Genomic DNA, 16,558 nt, shown 5'->3' on the forward strand with positions numbered 1-16,558 from the left:
CAACCTACTGGGACACTAATCCGGGTATTCCAAGAGGGCAATGCCCTCTGTGCCTGCCCTGCCACTTAGCGCTGCGCTGTCGCTCTGCGCTATCGGTGCGCCAAATACCAATGACAAACCTGACTGACAACACTGAACAACAAAGACCCGAAGGTAAGTCAGCCCTTGTTCCAGTTCAAAAGAGCAAATCCCCAGCACAAATAACCTAACCGGGACAGGACCGCAGGTTATGCCTCTCAATCTGCTGGAGTCAGAGGAAATACTGAAGAATCGCAGGTGGCACACCAGTATATCTGGTGAGTGTCTTCAGTTTTCTCTCTGACTCCATCTGCTGGAGGGGAGGCATAACCCAGCAGTCTGGACTGATCCTGGTACGTACAGGGAATGAGCTTGGGACTACGGCTCCAGAAGCAGAGCATTGACTCAGGATCACCCCAGCCCCAATCGCGGAGGAATGCACCTCAACCAGAAAGGGGCAGTTTGGGTCTGGATTATGGAGACAGGAACCAGCTAAGAAAGCTTCTTTGAGGCAAATAAAGGCTGTAATGGCTTCTAGAATCCAGTTCCAAGTATCTTGGCCCTTATGAGTCAATGTGGTAAGAGGAGCTGCCAGAATTGAGTAATGTGGGATAAAATGATGGTAATAATTTGAGGATCCTAAGAATCGTTGTAGTGTTTTAAGACCCATGGGCTGTGGCCAGTCTTGGATTCCTTTGAGTTTAGCGGGATCCACCTCGAATCCCTGTTGTGAAATAATATATCCAAGAAAGGGCAGACTGGACTTTTCAAACAAGCACTTATCTAATTTTGCGAATAGATGATTCTCACGGAGACATTGAAGAACAGTATGAACGTTGGTGTGGGGTGTAGCTAGATCTTTAGAAAAGACAAGGATGTCATCAAGGTATGCCACAACCTTGGTATTCAGTAGATCTCTGAAAATTGCATTAATCATTCGTTGTAATACTGCGGGCGCTTTATAAAGGTCGAATGGCATCATCAGATATTTGTAATGCCCGCCTCTGGTATTGAAAGCGGTCTTCCAGATGTCATCAAGGCAAATTTGCACCAAAGTTGTACGCCCCACGTAAGTCCAACTAAGTGAATATAGAGGCTCTGTGCAAATGGTCAAATAGCTCAGAGATCAAAGGCAAAGGATACTTGTCTTTGTGGGTAATCAAATTTAAGCCGCGGTAATCGATACACGGCCTGAGAGATCCATCCTACTTTGTCACAAAGAAGAATCTTGCACCGGCAGGAGATGTAAAAGGATGAATGAACCCCTTCGCAAGGTTTTCTTTAAGGTATTCTGTCATGGCCTTGGTCTCAGGAAGTGACAGAGGATAAGTATGCCCTCAGGCAGGTGTGGTCCCAGGTAGGAGTTTGATGGGACAATCAAACCTCCAAAGAGGTGGAAGAAGGTCTGCTTTTTACTTTGAAAACACATCTTCAAAGTCTGCATAGGGAGCGGGTATGCCTGAGGAGGTGGTCGCCAGAGAAACCAAGGGTGGCACCACTTTATGTAGATAAGACTGATGACAGGTGGAACCCCATTCCACCAGCTGGAGTGATCCCCAATTGAATTGAGGTAAGTGATGTTGGAGCCAGGGTAGTCCTAAGACTACCGGGTGAATTGATTTCTCCAGTACCAGTAACTCAATTTCTTCAGTATGAAGGGTGCCAGTATGAAGTTGAACTGGCTCTGTAGTCAGGGATATTCGATCGGGTAACAGTTCTCCATAAATTGAAGCAATGCACAAGAAGGTCTCCAGAGGACGGGTTTTTATACCCAGAAGTTGAACTAGATCCTTGAGGATAAAATTGCCTCCTGCTCCAGAATCCACCAGAGCAAGAATTGGAAAGGACCAGGAATCCCAGATCAAGGTGACAGGCATGGATAAGTGAGGGGCCGGTGATGTTGTACCCAAGTTCAGGAACCCAACTGAACTTAGGCTGGGAAGTTTCCCGGATGGACGGGGCAGACCTATAGATGATGGCCAGGTGCTCCGCAATGCAAACACAAGCCTGTTTGTGGCTGCCAGAGGCACCCTCCAGGGACAACTGCCCATGGCCCAACTGCATGGGTTCCTCCGTCTTGGCATTGAGAGAGACCCTACCGGAGGCAGGACTAGTGGTTGGTGATAAACGGGAGAGAACCCGAGAGGGCTTCTTGGGCATCCGATGCTCCTGGTGATGCTTTTGAAGACGATGATCAATTCAGCCTGTCAAGTCAATAAGATCTTCAAGAGAGGAGGGGAGCTCCTCAGCTGCCAAATCATCCTTCAACTGCAGGGAAAGTCCATCCAGGTAGATAGCTCACAGGCAGTCTTCCTGCCAAGCGAGTTCTGAAGCTAAGGTCCGGAATTTGATTGTGTAGTCAAATAGGCTTCCTTGGCCTTGTTGAAGGTATAGCAAATTAGTGCTTGCCACAGCATGCCACCCATGATCATCAAAGGTCTGCTGAAACATGGCCATGAATCGAGACAGTTCTTGTAGAAGGGAGTCCGATCACTCCCACAAGGGTGAAGCCCAAGCCAGCGCCTTCCCTTCGAGATTAGACAAGATAAAGGTGACTTTTGTTAATTTATCTTGAAAGACAGAGGGCTGCAGTGTGAACTGCATGTAGCATTGGTTGATAAACCCTCTGCAGAGCTTAGAGTCACCATTGAAATGAGGTGGAGCTGGTAGAGCTAACAAGGCTCTAGGAGTCGAGGAAGATGATTGTTGATGAAAAGACGCAGGTACTGGAACTGGGTTGCTGGATAGGGCATCAAGCCGGGCATGTAGACACTTGAAGGAGGAGGCCAGTGCCTCTAGAAACTGTTGCTGTTTTTGTACTTTTGAGGCCAGGGATGGCCTGAAGGGCACGTGCCTCCACCGAGTCCATGGCCTTTACAACCTGATGCGCCGGAGGTGGACCCTAGGCCCGAGGTGGGATTGACGCAATCCGTAGGAAGGGTCCTAAGGGTCCCCACCATCAGCAGGTGGAGTGGGCTGATGGATATTGTTATCAAAGCTCTGTGTTAGAGCTGGGAGTTGGCAATCTGTTATTAAAGCTCTGTGTTAAAGCTGGGAGTAGCAATCTGTTAGTCTGCTGTCTGATGGGAGGAGCAAACAGATAATAGTTAGCAAACTGTTCAGAAACTACTAGGGTTTAGCAGTCTCTGTTATAGTTGTGGGTGGATCCCTGGGCCAGTGGCAGATGACCACACCCCCAGGAGGATATCCCGAGAGGGACCACCGGCTAGGCTTGAGTATGGAGACAGACACACATTAGTTCTTTTATTAAACAGGTTTTTGAAACCACCAGAGGTGGCAGTAGTGAGCTGATATGCCCAGCAGGGCTGTAGTCCCTCAGGTACTGGAACAGTGATCCAGGATGGCTGAGCTGTTGAGAAACTGTAGAAAAGTGAGTTGGCAGAGTAGGCAGAGTTCATGAACAGAATTAGATGACAAAACTCACATAAGGTCTCAAGGAAGCTCAGGAGCTGAAAAGGTTTAGGCCCTCGAGGAGCGAGTACCTGGTTCCAGGGAAAGCTCTGAGAGAGCTGTGGTAACTCACAATTGTTTGTAGCAGCGATAGCTTCCATGCAGTAGAGAATCTTCAGAGTCTCCAGGAACATGGGCCCTCGAGGAGCGACTACCGGTTCCTATCTGTAATCTGAAAGTAAAGAAAAAGAGCGAGCCCCCAAGGAGCGGGTACATCTGGTAAGTCCGAGGAGGCTGAGTAGCTTGGATAGCTGAAGCGAGTCCTTAGCTAATCCTTGCTAACTCAAATTGTTAGCAAAATAGAGACCTTTAAATATTGGAAGCGGATGATGTCATCTCAGGGGGACGCCCCTGAGGTTTGTGCCCTTGCTGGTACTTCAATCAGAGCGTGCGCACCCCCTAGGTCTTCAGGCAACATGGCGGATCTGCAACGTCGAGCCGGTATGGGGACGCCAGAGGGTGAAGGCATGGAGACGCCGTGGCAGCCAGCCATCCATCAAACCCGAAGGGAGTCGCCACAGAGGTAAAGAGGGCAGAGTGAGGACGTCGAGCAGTGACGGTCGCAACAGACGTAGGCCAGCTGGCGCTTCACCAATACCAGCCCTCATTCCCCCTGGGTTGAGCCTTTGGGTACCGGGGCCATCTGGGCTTATTTGGGCATCTGTTTGTCATCGTCGATGGAAGGCTCAAGGTTAGCCCAGAGGCAGCAACAGAGGTATGGTAAAGTCTGTATTGGAAGAGGCGGAGTCCCAGAGACCTGGGCATGAAAGGAACAAGTGTCAGACAGGGGGCGCCTGAGCAAGAGTAGGCCAAAGTCTGAGTTTGCCAAGTTCAGGACGTAGACTGAAGAGGCGTCATAGGGCAAGCTTGAGTCAGGGCTGGCGGCATTCTGGAAGCGGTGGCAAGCAAAGCTGAGGTCTGAGCGAGGAGATAGTCAAATGTAGTCATGCAATGCAGAGGTCTGGGTTTTGAGAGAGGCAATGGTGTAGTCAGGCAATGCAGAGGTCTGGGTTTTGAGAGAGGCAATGGTGTAGTCAGGCAATGCAGAGGTCTGGGTCTGGAGAGAGGCAACGGAGTAGTCAGGTGATGCAAAGGTCCGGGCTTGGAGAGAGTCAACGGCGTTGTCAGGCAAAGCAGAGGTCCGGCTTAGAGAGAGTCAATGGCGTGGTCAGACAAAGAAGAGGTCTGAGCTTGGCGAGAGTCAATGGCGTGGTCAGGCAAAGCAGAGGTTGAGCTCCGAGGAAGCAATCCAAGGATAGGTTGGAGAATGGGAATACAAGAATGAGGAAACCAGGAACAGGAGTCAGTAAGGATCAGGAACACAGGATTGAGGTCTGCGTCCAAGTTCCCACCGTGGGCCCTACTTAAGACACAGTGATGAGCACCGCCAAATTGCAGGGTCTCTCCACGGGCCAGAGGTACCAGGGGTGGCCTGAGGACGGAGTCAGTAGCCTACTGCCACCAGAGATGAGGGACCAGGCACTGGATTCACTTGAGAGAGATGAGGGGGCCGAGCTGCGGGTCTGCCTTGGCTGGCATGTGTAAAATTACTGATCTGCAGTATGCCATGGAAGTCAGTATTGTTTCCTCTCTTGTTCAATATTTACATTCAGCATTTATCAAGGCTATAAAGAAATAAAGAAATAAACTAAATATCAGACTTTTATGAGATATTATCCAGCTATAAAATAATTGGCTACCATCTGCTTGTAGATGATATCCAGTTATATTTTACATGAGACAAGTATAGGGAACAAATTGTTAGGCTTTATATTAATGCTTAAAATCAATCACAGGTTGGTTGTTGGAGACAAGGATTAAACTGAACCCAGATGAAATTGAGGAATTATGGATATGGAAGATTCACCCTACTACAGTTGTTAGTGTAGCCATTATTGGATGATCATGTTTTGCCAATTTCAGTCCAAGTTAATAGTCTAGGTGTGCCCTTGGGCTCTACTTTCTTGGTGGACGCCTTTGTAGACAGACTTCTCAATGAACGTATTTGCAGTTTAAAATTATCAAACAGCTCTTAAATCAAATGGAACTGGTAATAAACATTGACAAAACAGAGTGCCTACACCTAGAACATAAAAACATACATCACATTCAACCTACACTCACAATCAAAAATACCCAAACCATTAAACTAGCAACAAAAGTTCGGAATCTAGGAGTAATAACTGACCCTGAACTAAACTTGAAGCAACACATCTCATTGAAAATAAAAGTAGGATACGCAAAACTAATGATCCTGAGAAGACTAAAATCTCTCCTAACACTAAACAATTTCCGTACAGTTCTGCAGGCAATGATATTCGCAAGCACAGATTACTGTAACTCCCTACTTTTAGGTCTACCACAATCTACAATTCAGCCACTGCAAATACTACAAAACTCAGCTGCTAGAATTTTAACTGGCAAAAAAAAGAATGACCACATTACAGGAAAACTCGCTGAATTACACTGGCTTCCAATTGAACAAAGAATTCAATATAAGGCTTTATGCATAATTCACAAACTAATCCACGATGAAAAAGCTGACTGGCTTAACACTGCACTGCATGTACATGTCCCGCAAAGAAACCTGAGATCTGCTAATAAAGCTCTACTAACTATCCCCTCTGTTAAAACAGCCCGCCTCATGCAAGTAAGGGAAAGAGTGGTATCACTGGCTGACCCCATGCTATGGAACTCCATGCCATTCGAAATAAGGCTGCAGAGAAATTTGAAAATATTCAAAACCAATCTGAAAACCTGGCTTTTTAAACAAGCTTTTTATAAAGATAAAGAGAAGGAGAAATCCAATTGATTGGTAAGGACGCACCAAACTAGAACTTATTACTTGTAACCTACAAATGCATATTAATGTTAAATTCAAACCGCCTAATATGTTCCCAACAGACAAGCCTAACTTACACACATAGGGGTAGATTTTTAAATACTGCGCGATCGCGTACTTTTGTTTGTGCAGCAGGCGCAAACAAAAGTACGCTGGATTTTATAAGATACGCACGTAGCCGCACGTATCCTCTAAAATCCTGGATCGGCGCGCACAAGGCTGCTGATTTTGGGCAGCCAGCGCGCGCCGAGCCGCACAGCCTGCCTCCGTTCCCTCCGAGGCCGCTCCGAAATCGGAGCGGCCTCGGAGGGAACTCTCTTTCGCCCTCCCCTCACCTTCCCCTCCCTTCCTCTACCTAACCCACCCCCCCCCGGCCCTATCTAAAACCCCCCCTACCTTTATCCATGGATTTACGCCTCCCAGAGGGAGACGTAAATCCACGCGCGCCAGCGGGCTGCTGGCACGCCGAGACCCGACCCGGGGGCAGTTCCAGAGGGTGCGGCCACGCCCCCAGAACGCCACGGGCCGAAACCACGCCCCCGGGCCCGCGCCCGAAATGCCGCATCCTGCCCCCAAAATGCGGCGTCGTTTGGCCCCCGCCCCCGACACGCCCCCGACACGCCCCCTTACAAAAACCCCGGGACCTACGCGCGTCCCGGGGCTCTGCGCGCGCCGGCGGCCTATGCAAAATAGGCGCTGGCGCGCAAGGCCCTGCCCGCGTAAATCCGCCCGGATTTACGCGAGTAGAGCTTTTAAAATCCGCCCGATAGTTTTTTGTATTAAATTGTTACCGTACTATGATGGCACATGTTTAATTTGTAATCTATAACCCTCATATTTTCATTTTCATGCCTTGCTGTAAACTGTTGAGATGGTTATCTAACTTAACGATGGTATAGAAGAGTTTTTAAATAAAAGAAATAAACAAACAAATAAATAAATAAATAAATAAATAAATAAATACATAAAATAAAATGGTTCGTCAAGTATTTCTTTTTCTGGATATTAAACTCTTGAAATCTGTCATGCTGGCTTTGGTTATAGGGACCCTTGATTATTGTAATTCTTTCTTGGTAGGATACTGGAACGACTGGTGAAGGGGCTTTAGTTGATCCCAAATAGTGCATCTAGGTTTGTAGGTGGAAACGCCTGATATGATAGTGTCCCCCCATTGTTGCTTGCTGCTCTACAAACGTATAGTGAGCTAAGTTCAAGCTGTTCATGGTAGTTTTCTATTGTATAAGTTTTAATGGCCCTAAATGTTTGTCCATCAAGCCTTTAAGTCATCACAGAGCTACCAACTAGATGTAGTGGATATTTATAAATTTAGAATGAGCTGCTATTCTAAGTGGGCATTTGCTGCAGTGATGCTTCGAGTTTGGAATGTACTACCTATTAATGTATGGGATGAGTTAAATTACTTAAGGTTTCAGAAGATGGTAAAAATACTCAGAAACTTAAGAAAAAGGTTGTATGAGGGGCATTGTATTGAGGGGCATTAAGTTATATATAGAAATTTTAAGGGAAGGAAGTAGCTGGGAAGGTGATAAAAAAGAGATAATAGGATAGTTTGGGCAGATGCAGCAAGATTGTCTCTATTGATTTATTTTTTTATTTTTATATTTTTATGTAATGTAGTTCCAATAGTATTGTTTTTATATATTTTATTATTTGTATGATATTGTACACCACTTTTATTGTCTTGTAAAGATTATGAGGTTTCTCAATTTCTTAAATAAAATAAATACAGTAAGTTAAGTATGAATTGCTAGCTATTTCTGAATGATGTGGTTTTACCTATAAGTGATAACCTATGGTTGCAGCCTCCAATGAAGCATTTAACTAATTGTGATCTAGCAACTCTTATGAAAACATTAGTAGAGGTGTATGAGGATTATTTGCAATATCTTATTCATTGGCTTCTCTGAAAAACACCTAAGGAAACTGCAGTGAATTCAGAACAATGCAGCAAGATTTTTTTTTTATTTGGGTACAGACAGCTTATTAGCCCTTTTTTGTATTCATAACACTGGTTGTCTGTAAAGTATTACATGCAGTGTAAGAATTGTCTCACCCCTGAATACTTTATGGATATGGACATTCCATGTACTCCAGGTTGACTGCTATGATCATTTTACGAGGCATTATCTGTAATTTCTCAAGAGAGGCTAGGCTTACAAGGCCCTGAAAAAAAAAAGGCATTCTCCCTAGCAACACCAAGACTGTGGAATGCTATGTCGAGATCATATGATTAAGCATAGAATATCAAGCATTCAGGTGAAAGGTAAAGCCTTGGTTATTTTCTCACAGCTATGAGGAGTTATCCATTAACTCATATATATATCGATACTTGTATTGAGAATGTCGGTATATAAAAATCCGAAATAAATAAATAAATATATATATATATATATAATCTTAAATCTTCGAAAGTTCTTCACAGATTGCTTTGAAATTTTGACACAATGTTGCATTCGAATACATGCGTGTTTTTATATACCTATATTATATAGATGTCACACCTGTGACAGGTAAAAACATGCTTTTTTTGAAAAACAGCACCATCTATTGGATGAACAAGCAACTCACGCTATCTACAATATAAATGGGCTCTGACCCATGGCCCGCAAATGCGCAGTAGAGAGCATCTCTACCGCGCATGTGTGGACCATTGAGCTCTGCGCTACGTGCTGGGTGTCACAGAGGGGAGGAGGAAAGGGCAGACAAGTCGCCGCTCCGAGAAATGGCTCAGCCTGTTCCTCCCCGCTGGGGAAGGGGGGAGGGAGTAGGAACTGCTGGACAGTTACACACAGGAGGAAAGGGTAGAAGAGTCGCTGAGCCAGTCCGTCTACCACCAAGCAACGGGGGGAGGGAGTTGGGATGGCCAGAGTAGAGCAAATGCAGTAGAAAGCTGCTGTGAAGAGATCACTAGCAGCTACAGCCTGCAGCAGCCAAAGTGCAAAGAGCTGAACAGAGAACAACTCGCCCTCCTCCCCCACTCCCTGAGTCCTGCAGATAAGGAGAAGCCAAGTAAATATCCTGCAACTGCGGGGGGGGGGGGGGGGAGGCAATGCTGTCAGCCCACCCGTGGGTCTCAGCCGCCACGGGAAGAGTTTACATGGACATCGCTCCAGCCCCACTCCCAGCAAAGCACCGTGATGAAAGTAAAAGCCAGAGCCCTGCTCCCTCCTCCCTCTCAAGCCCCCGATCAGATTTCTTAAAGGCATAGGTCTGCCAGAAAGAGCAAAGTAAGCTAGGCAACGTGTCCCAAATCTGTTGCAGTGCCTGCCGCCCCCCCCCCCCCCCCACACACACCTTTTCAAGGTGTGGGGGGCGGAACGGAGTGTTTTCCTCTCTCTCCCAGACACAACTGGCATGGGAACTTTGCAAGCTCTTGCGAGTGCAGAGCAAAGACTTAGGTGGGGAGGGGACAAAAATCCCGCCCGTTTTAACTGTGTAAGAAAGAAGTGTGGTAATGTGTGCTGAAGGTAAGTATGAGTGCCAGAGAGAGAGGGAGACTACATGAGGGATTGTGTATGTGTGGGAGAGGGATTGGGCATGTGTGTGTGAGGGACAGAGGGAGAGTGTATGTGCAAGAGAGAGAGAGAGAGGAAGCCTATGTAGGGGGCTGTATGAGAGAGAGATTCTCTACCCCTCCCCAGCTCTCCACTTATAGGTTACAGTGGAAGGGGTTCAGTGTAGAGGGGATTGGGAGAGCAAAGGAGTTGGGGCCTGTAAGGATAGAGTAAAAGGGGTCTGAGCCTATCCCTCTGCCACCGGGGAAGGGGGGAGGGAGTTGGGATGGCAGGACCATTACGCTTCGCGAGATCCCCCTTGGCCACCGCTGCAACTCCTACCACCGCCGCCGCCTCTGGCCCTTCGTGGTGCTGGGGGGGGGGGGAGCGGAGCAGAGCAAAGACATAGGAGGAGAGGGGACAAAAATCTTGCCTGTTTTAACGGGCTTAATGGCTTGGACTAAATATTTTACGATTCCATTTCAATGTTTCCGATTGCATTGTTAAATTGAGTTTTCATAGATTTCGATTTATTTTCATTTTGATTTAATTATTTCGTGTGACATTGCTTTGGAATTGAGCTGTGTCGTTTACCATACCATTCATTTAGTGAGTATAGTTTCTGTTTTTTCTTTTTTCATTCTTTTTCATTTCTAGAATTATGTGGTTTACCTCTAGACATGGATTGCTTCTCACATGGACAATTACATGTTGCATGTTCTAGAGTCAGCGAACCAGACAATATATATATCTGCACAGACAATGGAACAACACAAAATATTGTCTACCCACAAGCATTGTGAAATTAACCATATTCGAAATGTGCGCTTTCTCTTTTCTTTCTTTTCCATTTAACCAGACTGAGCCACAGCAACGCGTGGCCGGGTACAGCTAGTATATATATATATATATATATATATATATATATATATATATATATATATATGGGAAATTTTGCCAGGACTTGGGACTTTCTGAGGGATTGAAGAAGCGGACCAGTCTGGGTCTATATATAGAAGGGCCAATGGAGAAATGTATTTGTTTTATTATATTATTTATGATGTACAATTGCCTTGGTTTAGTTGATGATATAATTTAATTGCATAAATTTACTGATATTCATTGGTTCATTATGTGGGTTATTTATGTCATACTAGGTTGTGTGCTTATATATATGTTATATCAGCTGTTAGTAAAAGCTGATATAACATCTCTATATACTAACATCCCACAAAAGGCTGCTCTTCAGTTTATTCATGATGTAATCACTACACAGGATTTCTCACAGGGGTTTGGTACTTTTGTCACCCAACCGGCTTCCCTTGCACTTAAAAATTAACTATTTCAAGTTCAATGATTAGTTTTTTAAACAGATTAAAGGGACTGTATTGGGGACCACGATGGCTCAGTCATTAGCATGCCTACATGTGGCTGATTTTGAAGAATCATTCATATACACTTCAGCACAGTGGAACCACATATATCTTTGGGTTCATTTCATTGACAACGTATTTTTCGTTTGGAAAGGGTCTGAAACAACTTTAAGTCAATTTGCCTCATAGATCTCTAATTTACAATTTACCCATCAAATCACACACACACACACACACACACACACACACACACTACAATGTCCCCCAACCGATCAGCTAGTGTGCGTGCTTCCATTTTCATCTAGATCACACATAATTCAAAACATCATTTTGAAGCATTGGCATATCTTGGCATCACACCGGCTCTTACAGTTAAGACCAATGTATGCCCACACCAGAGGATGTAATTTACATGACCTTCTGGTAGATCCATGTCCCCATGATAGACACCCCCCCCCCCCCCCAAAGAGGAATTTGGGCAGTTTGCATTCACTCGCTGTTCAGTCTGCAAAAAAGTACACCACATCCATGGTTTTCATCATCATTTTTGTCATTATCTCATGAGGTCAGGGGCCATTTTGATTGCAGCACAACACAGGTAGTTTATGACATCATTTGCCCCTGTGCTAAACTGTACATAGGTCACACCAGGCTTTCAATATGCACACAAATCATTTGACACAAAGGTTGCATTCGCACACAAAATCTAGAAGCCCCTTAGTGAAACATTGAATGGGTTTGTGCTACTTTGTTGACCAGGCCAAAATTCATAAAGCTTTTATTTATTCAATTTTTGTAAATTCTTCTATACACAAAACTTTATGTTTGTAAATGTGTATATTTGCATAGCTTATTGTATTTTCATGTATTTAGGGAAATAGAAATGATTTACTTAGGAATTGCTCTTTCATTTTAATATTCATTTAACATTAGTGCTTTTTCCCCATCTGGTTTTTTTTTTAATATATAATATTCTTTGAGCACTTTGTATAGTATACACATAGCCCATTGTTTAGCATGTAGGCTAAGAAGAAGCAATTTATACATTTTATAAATAAATATCCATCAACATCCCTTGTGCTTTAAAAAATTTAAGCATGGACAGTAAACACTGTAGAAAAATCTTTATAGTTGAGATTAAACATGTGTTCACCCATGTTAATAACACTTGGCCTGGACTTTGTTGTAGAAGATGAACATAAAATCCATGCTATGATTGTCAGTATTGGTTGAATGCAGTCAGAAAACAATTACATAAAACCTAAAAAATGTGCAGGACCACTGGAATACAATAAACCGGTGTAGGTTCCATAAATTAAATTAAAGAATCATCTTTGGGTGAAGTACTGCACAAAGCAGCCATTCAGTTGCATAAAATAAAAGAGAAAATCAATTATGGTTTAACAATAGCACTATCCAAATCAGTTAGAAATTAACACAGTGCCTTGTTTACAGGGAATCTGATGGCATAATTTTCTGACAGTTTGTCATCTATGAATATTAAGCATGATTAGTTTAATTACAAGGTAAAATATAACAATTATAATTATCAAGGGAAAAAATATGTTCTTTCTCTGAACAAAGCACAAAATAGGCTTAGAAATGGAAAACACTGCATTTTCTTTGGCTGCTACAGTCCATTACAATGTTAAGAGATTGCTTTTTCATCTCTGTTTCTTATTTATAATAGAACAAAAAGAAAAGGTAAATCCAATTTAGCTGAGGTCCATGGTACATGAATAAGGCATGTGTCTGAATTATTGTGCATGCGTTCATTATTTAAGGCCCTTAAGAATTTTGTCATAGGTACAATGTGGAATAAACCTCTAAAGATCCCAGTTAAAAGCACAAACTTGTCTAATAAACATGAAGGAGTTTATACTCTTAATAAACCAAACAAGTTGGTTGACTGGAGTCTCAGTCTCTCCTTAGATTTATCTAACCAGTTCACCCTCTCCTTTTTCTGAGCATCCTCAGAAAATTCCCTAATTTAATATTTAAAAGAACAGAGCTAGCTTTCACTAATCTATTTTAGAAACCCAAATCCGTATTGTGAGCGGGAAGTGATTGAATGCAATAATGCAATATATTTTAAGGTGATTGAATTATTAATTTTATGACAGCTGTGTGTTGCGAAGGCTGGCCACGGGTTCCGTGGCCATCTCTCTTCACCTCTTCTCTGCAGCCCGGGCGACTCCCCTCCGAGGGCGCGGCAGGGACGCCATCGCCATTCAGCTCCAGGCCTTCTTGTGCGGTCCATCCGCCACCGAGCTCCATTCTGCCGGAGAGTTCCCTAGCACGCGCGCCCCTCCCTGAGTTTAAAGGGTCCGCGACGCGCTCGGACTGACTGGCCTCCCCTGATGATGTCATTTCCCTGGGTCTATTTAAGGTAAGCTCTGACAACTAGAGCTTGCCTTTCCAACTGGTTCCCTCCTTAGTTGTCTTGGCTCCTTGTTCCTTGTGTTTCAATTTCAGCTTCGTCTGATGACTGCCAGAATCTGACCTCTGCCTGTCCAAGGACCTCATCTGACCGCTGCCAGAACCTGACCTCTGCCTGTCCAAAGACCTTGTCTGACCACTGCTGGAATCTGACCTCTGCCTCTTCAAGGACCTCATCTGACCGCTGCCGGAACCTGACCTCTGCCTCTCCAAGGACCTCATCTGACTACTGCCAGAACCTGACCTCTGCCTGTCCAATGATCTCATCTCACCGCTGCTGGAACCTGACCCCTGCTTGTCCAAATACCTCGTCTCACTGCTCCCGGTACCTAATCTCTGCATCTCCAAGGACCTCATCTGACCGCAGCCGGAACCTGACCTCTGCTTGTCCAATGATCTCGTCTCACCGCTGCTGGAACCTGACTTCTGTCTGCCTTCTGATGTCGGCTGTTCCTGACCACTCTGCCTGCAGCCTGACTTCTGACCTCCAGCCTTGAACCCGACCGCGCTCCCTTATTGACTGTGGACATGCCTGACCATCTCTCAAGGAGACCCTATGAGGCCCACCTAAGTCCAAGCGGACTGGATCCCTACGGGCTCCTCCTGGGGGGACTTCTGGTTTCCAGTGGTGAAGCTCATCTTAGCCTCTGCCTCCTCCAGTGCTCCACCCCCTGGGGGCAGCTGGTCCCTACCAGGGAGCCATTCTCCACTGCTCCAGGCCAAGGGTCCACCCCCGAGTGCAACACTGTGTGAATGGTCAGTAGCTAAATTTGAAACACTCACAACTGGTACCACTGCTCACAAGTTTTAAAGTCAGGGACCCATTTACTAAAAGATGTTATACTTAAGATTTATGATCATAAGTGTTTAATGTTAAAAATTGTGCATTATTGAGTGCTAATCTACATTTATGTTAATGTGAGTTTAGTGCAGTTCAATGCTAACATTTTTACATGACTAACATTGTATGCATGGTAATCCTAGGTCATTTTTATTATTCAGAATGAGAAAGACCACTAAGCACTATGGTATGAATGCAGAATATCATTATGCAGATATTCTAGAAGGCTTATAAACCTAAACATGATCTAAAACATTCTCATAGATGAGATATATACTATATGGGCTAGATTTTAAAAGCCCTGCATGCGTAAATCCTGTCGGATTTATGCACGCAGGGCACTCGCATGCTGGTGTGCCTATTTTGCATAGGCCGCCAGAGTGCGCAATGCCCCGGGATGCACGTATCTTATAAAATCCATCGTACTTTTGTTCGCACCGGTTGCGCGTACTTTTTTAAGATCTACCTCAGTGTATCTGAATTCCCAGTGGTGCCATTCAATCTCATTGTTAAGACCTTCAGGGAACAGACTGTTAAGCTTATAAATCCATTTCTGTCCCTTCATGTCAGAATTTCAGAAAAATTACCTCCTCATGTAGACGGGGGTACAACGTCAATGATCACAAACTTCAAATCATTCTCCGTATGTGTATAACTGACCCAGTGGGGAACTAAAGGGGCAGATTCTTGGCTAGTTTGAATATTAGAGCGGTGTTCGATCATCCTAGTACATTCTGAACAGATGGTCTTACCTACGTACAGTTTGGGGCAGGGGCAAATGACCACATAGACAACCCCCGTGAAGCACAGGAGGAGGTGAAATGGAGATTGTAAACCTTATGAGAAATGGGATGTTAAAAAAACAATGCTGGTAATGTCATGGGGACAAATAGAACAATCTCCGCACAGGGAATGGCCAAGGTGGCAAGTCAGGCTGGGTGGAGAAATGTCAGGAAAATGGGAATGTACTAATCTGTCTCTAAGATTGCGACCACATCTGAATGTAAATCATAAAGGAAAATCAAAACATTTGTGTAAGGCAAGGATGGCCAATGCCAGCTAATGATGGATGTAAGGTCTCGGGTATGTGTAGAAAAGGGTAAGATACAATTAATGCAATCCCTCAGAGGATTTTTCTGAAATTCTGACACGAAGGGAACAGAAATGGATCTATAAGCTTAACAGTCTATCCCCTGAAGGTCTTAACAATGACATCGAATGACACCACTTCATTTAATGATGCTCCATGCTAGTTTTATTTCCTTAATTCTGATTGGTGGTGGGTGTCTGTGTTGGTGCGCTATGATTGGTACAACTCTCTCGCGCCAAATTTTTCCCTTTAAAGCTCCTTTTCAGTCTGTACTGCCTGCTCTCCCTGGTTCTAGTTTTTGGACTATTTACAAAGGTATGTGTCTCAGCATCTAGTCAGAATTTTGCGCTAACTCACAGTCTGTATAATTGTTGATAAAATGTATTTCAGATTGATTTTTCAGTGGTTGAAATTATACATTGTAATTTGTCCCTCCCAATGCAGCTTCATGCGAAACATGGGTCCGTGTCAGGGGACCTCATTGAGAACTGTATTATACTACAATGAGCTTTGGTTGAGCCATATTGAATTGATGAAAAATTAAAAGAAGTAATTCTTCATTCCTTACAAAAAATTGTGGACTGTGTATATACTATTTGCACCTCCCTTCTCGTTTGTGTGACATCTGGCTGAAACATATTGCACCAAATAAATATCCTTTAGATTATAACATATTGCACCAAATATCCTTTAGATCTGAATTCCTGATCAGTTTCAGTAATTCACATGGCACAGAATTAGAAGATGTTGATCCAGAGGTTCTATCTAAGGAAAGATTTAAAAATGTTTTCCAATCACTTCTCATTAACTTGATGCGTTACTGTATTTTGTGGATGCAGAATAAAGATTATTAAAAAAAAATTAGGTGGTCAGCATACTCAGCAATATATTTATTCAATGGGTCATAAAATGACCTTGCAGTATATTTGGAGCATACACATTGATAAAAAAGAATTGTTTTTTATTCTC

Source organism: Rhinatrema bivittatum, chromosome 3 (genome assembly GCF_901001135.1).
Source record: "Rhinatrema bivittatum chromosome 3, aRhiBiv1.1, whole genome shotgun sequence".
In the NCBI taxonomy this organism is placed as follows: domain Eukaryota; kingdom Metazoa; phylum Chordata; class Amphibia; order Gymnophiona; family Rhinatrematidae; genus Rhinatrema; species Rhinatrema bivittatum.